At 37.8% G+C, this 5,019-nt stretch overlaps 1 non-coding gene across 1 annotated transcript; it reads left to right on the top strand.

Annotated features, from left to right (window-relative positions):
- Window positions 1–1,460: 1,460 nt before the first annotated feature.
- LOC136228301 (small nucleolar RNA R71) lies at window positions 1,461–1,566 on the top strand. The gene has a single exon (XR_010688631.1). It is a non-coding gene; the product is annotated as a small nucleolar RNA R71 (small nucleolar RNA).
- Window positions 1,567–5,019: the final 3,453 nt, after the last annotated feature.

Below are 5,019 nucleotides of genomic sequence, written 5' to 3'. Positions count from 1 at the left end.
TACCTAAGATGATCGACACATGCAAGTCCTCATCTATATCCATGATAATGAAGTCCGCAGCCAATATGAATTTTCCTACTTTCACTAGCACAATCCCCCTAGGGTAGCATACAGATCTATCAGCCAATTGGATTGACATCCTAGTGGGTTGGGGTTCTCCTAGCCCTAACTTTACATAAACAGAGTATGGCATAAGATTGATACTAGCCCCAAGGTCACACAATGCATTTTCAATATTCAATTTACCAATAGAACAATGAATTGAAAAACTCCCTGGATCTTTTAGCTTTTTAGGAAGCTGCTGCTTGTTCTGCAGTATTGAGGAACAGTCTCTATTCAATTGGATCATAGAGATGTTCTCCAATTTCTTCTTGTTTGACAGAATGTCCTTTAGGAATTTGGCATAGGTTGGCATCTGAGCTAGAGCTTCCACAAATGGAATGTTGATATGCGGCTTTCTCAATGTATCCAGGACTTTGGAATTTTGCTCCTCTAATTTCTTGTTCACGAGTCTGGCTGGATAAGGAACATGTGGTACATAGGAAGGAGGTGGATTGTACTTCTTCCATGCTTCCCCCTGAATCTGATCTGACTCTTTTTCTTTAGCAACTGGCCTGATATCTTTTGGAACAGTTTGTTCTTCCACCTTTTCGGCTCTCTTAGAAGTACCTGCAATATCAGCAACCTTGCTAGTTATCATAGGGTTAGAAGTTTCCTTACCAGACCTCAGTGTGATGGCCATGATGTCTCCTTTATGGTTAGGCTCAGTATTGCTTGGAATAATCCATTTTTCCTTGGATGAAGACGATGATGCCAATTGATGCACTTGGGTTTCCAAATTTTTAATGGACGCCTGAGTTTGCTTCATGAATTGCATCATCATGGTCTTCAGGTCTGGTTCAATCTCCTCCTTAGGCTGAACATGCTGTTTGTATGGCTGTTGAGGTTGTCTTTGGTATTGACCTCCTTGCTGTTGCTGGTATCTCGATTGCTCTTGTTGATGTTGTTGCTGGGTCCACCCAAAGTTCGAATGATTCCTTGTCGCAGGATTGTACGTGTTTGAATAAGGATTTGGTGGATTTCTTTGATTGTAACCAGCATAGTCACATTGTTCTTGGTTGGCTTTTCCTTGTTTCACCCCTGGACAGTTGACGTTGAAATGGGGACCACCACAGAAGTCACATTCATCAGAAAATGGTGGTTCACTGTGAATGGACGAGACATTTATCTTGCTGATCTGCTTCGCAAGCTGTTCTACCTGTGTTGTCAGCTTTGAGAATGTATCAGAGTCTGGAGTCCTTTTTCCATCGCTTCTTACTGAGTGCCAGTTGTAAATCGTGCTCACTACTCTTTCAATGAGATCATATAGGGCTTGTGGTTCAAGATCTTTGGGGTTACCATTTGCAATAAATTCGATTTGAATTTTGTATGTGTTGGTGACCCTATTGTAAAAGTTTTGAACTTTATGGTTCGGTACCTTATCAACAGCTCCTTGTAACGTTCCTAAGCCTCAGCTAAGGACTCATCTTCTTCCTGTATAAAATGAGACACCTCATTTCTTAGTTTGATAGCCTGTCTTGGTGGGAAATATTTCATTAGGAACGCACTAGCCATTTCCTGCTAGGTAGCTATTGATCCGGGTTGAAGGTTCTTCAACCAAATTCTTGCATTGTCTTTTAAAGAGAAAGGGAACAGCTTTAACTTGATTACATCGTCAGCTACCCCCCTATTCATTCTGAAGGTGTTACACATGGTAACAAAATCTTGAATATGAGCATTTGGGTCTTCGTTTGGGTACCCACTGAACTGGACAGCAGCTTGTAGCATTTGTATCATTGATGCCTTGACTTCGAATAGGTTGCTCCCCTCGTTAGGCATCACAATACATGATGAATGCCCTTTAGTGGTAGGTCTAGAATAATCTCTTATCCTCATGACTGGAGGATTGTTGTTTTCACCTTCACCTTCAGGCATAGGTGGGGGATTTGCTCCACGACCAGCCATTCTTCTTTGTCTTTGTCTTGTTCGTCTAGCTGCCGTCTGATTCCTTCTACACGTTCTTTCTAGCTCAAGATCGATTGGAAAGGCCGGCGGTCCAGCTCTACGCATAGACTGCAAGAAAAACCTGCCTACACTATTGAACAAACAGATAAAAAACACATTGTTTTATATAAATTTTCAGATAAAATTGTTGCTTTCAATCCCCGGCAACGGCGCCAAAAACTTGTTGTCCTAAAAGTAGACTCTAGCAAGTGCACTAGAAACAAGTAATATTTTAGTAAGTAGAGTATCGTCTCCTCAGGGATTGATGAATAATTTTAACCCGAAAAACCTTATAGAACAGGGTGTTCGTAGGGACGTAACTTCTTTCTTTAGTTGGAAATGGTTTTCTAACACTTGGTTAGAAATCGCTAAAAGAGAAATAGATCTTCTAATAGTTCGTTTAGAAAATACTGATTTTTTCGCAATAAAAAGGCGGAACAGGCTAATCCACAGGTAAGAACAAGGAGCTATAGTATAACTTTGGTCTATTTATTCATGAATGCAATATGGCACAGTCAAGGTCTCTGCTTTAGGTTCACTTAAGTCAACTCTCGTGCATTCTTAAGATCATAAGACTTACTACAACTTCAAGCGTCCTTAAAGATGGTTCTTTCTTGCATTAAACACAAAGCAACATTTCCTTTCAGAAAACCCTTGATATAAAACCTTAATATTCCTATTTCAGGTTTCACATATTTAATGAGAGATACGTGAGAATGAAAGCAGTCTCCCATCATTCATAAACACTCGATAACAAGTATTGAAACATGCATTGAAGAGCATCATTAAATACCATATGCATAAACTACATTCATTCATAAAAAGATTAAGAGTACTTACAGCTCCAGCCCTAAGCTGGCTTAACCCATTCAAGAGACTACTCACTCATGGTACTGAGTGAACAGCCAGAAGGTAAGTAGTAACTCTCCATTAATGGAGGTTGTTGGCTCCTCGTGAGAGTTTTTCTACTTCCAAAGATGAAGCTTCTCTCCAACAAAATTATCCCAAAAGTAAAGTGTGTCCTTTCCTCCACCTACTGTTCGCTATATATTGGAGGAAAGGCTCCAAAATAAAATAATACTAATTATTATAGAAAATAGATTGTTCCGCAAAAGGTGAAATTGTTCTTTCAATCAAAGGGTGTTGTCTTTGGACACTTGAACACTCAAGGTCCGAATCTCTTTTCATCATATTACTTTAGTTACTCCTGCTACCGCCTCACTATTCCTGTTGTCCTTCGCGTTTCTTCCTTTTATTCGTTGGTCCATCGGGTCTTAATCAGCTTTTCCTGGAAAACAGGCTGCATGGCAGCTGTTTCGTCTTTTCTTTTAGATCTGCATAAAAAAACCTCTGTTAGTCCTCATTTTATTACATGCCTTAATTCGCCTCATCTAAATCATACATGGTATGTTTATTAGGATCAAATATGAGCTTATCAATGGCCAACCTCCAGGTACCTTGCCCATCACAGATGCTGATAAAAAGGGGGAGAAAATCTCTAAGGCTGAACAAAAGGCAAAACAAGATAAGGCCGCAACTTCTACTGGAACAGCTTCAGTAGCAACATCTCAGTAGCAACAACACCCATAAAAAACCAATAGAAAGTCTAATGTAGTTCTAGTGAACCTTAAGCCTAAGTAGATAGGATAGGAACTTATTTGTTTACTTAGCCTTTCTTATGTGCTTATAGACTGTTTAGTCTTATCTGTTGTATGCTGGATGTTTATGTATATCATCTTATCTTTTCCAATATTGCTTTTATTTGATTACTTGCTTCTGATATATGCCTTTTCACATTTATAATCAATCAACACTTAAGCAAAATAATAAGCAATGGATAAACACTCTGACACTCAAACACTCTGATACATAAGTAATAAATAAGGACGTTACAAATAACTCTGATACCTCATCAATGTAACTCTTAATCCTTAACTACTATCACAAGGAATTTCACTCAGTATCATTACGCCAATTTATTCCTTTGAGATAATTCACTCTGATATACCATGCTTCTGACTCTGAACTCAATTTTATTATTGAACTCACATCGTCTAACATTTTTCAATCTTAAGTAAAATTTCTTTCAGTAGCTCAACACTTAGGAGGAGAATCCAGAAGCAAAGTAAGTCCAACTATTATGGGGGAGATTAATTTTATTGTTCTTAACCTCTGAATTTTTGCCAACATCAAAATGGGATGTTGATACACAATTTCCACATTAATTTTGATTATGAAAAAAATATTAAAAGAAATTAATATTTCCATAGTAAAGCATTAAAATTAAATGCTGATTTATTTGGACTAATATGTTTGTTAAATGTATGTTCGATTAAATATAATTAAGAAACGAATATAGACAAAAGACTTAAGCTTGGATCAAAGGCCCAAAGATCAACTTGAGCCCAATAGCTGGAAGGATTGGTAGGGGTCAAAAACCTCTATCTTTTGGTACGGTTTTTAGGGTAGTTTTACTTTAACTTCAGCAAATAAGCAAGAGTTTCTTGCATTTTTATTTACTTATTTCAGTTATTTAGTTTTCGCACTTACTTTAGCACTTTTTTTTATAGTTTTTTATGTCTTTTTAGATGTTTTTGGATAGAATAACGTCAAAATAGCACACACTTGAACTTTATCCTATTTATTTTGGCCAATTGATTCACCAAAAATCAGACCAAAAAGAGTTTTTACTCAAATCCAAAGGCTGGTGGATCAATTCGGCCCTTGGACTAATGATTTTTAGAGTTTAATGCTTGTGTGCAGGTCAAACGTGGGCGAAACGTCCTTATTTATTACAAACACTCCTTCGAATGTCGATTCTTTGCCGTTTTCGCCCACGTCTGACCTACACACAAGCATTAAACTCTACAAATCATTAGTCCAAGGGCTGAATCGATCCACCAGCCTTTGGATTTGAGTAAAAACTCTTTTTGGTCTAACTTTTGGTGAATCAGTTGGCCAAAATAAATAGGGTGA

This window comes from Euphorbia lathyris, chromosome 4, assembly GCF_963576675.1.
Source record: "Euphorbia lathyris chromosome 4, ddEupLath1.1, whole genome shotgun sequence".
In the NCBI taxonomy this organism is placed as follows: Eukaryota; Viridiplantae; Streptophyta; class Magnoliopsida; order Malpighiales; family Euphorbiaceae; genus Euphorbia; species Euphorbia lathyris.
The sequence above is the reverse complement of the archived record's forward strand: the minus strand, read 5'-3'. Positions and strand labels throughout refer to the sequence as shown.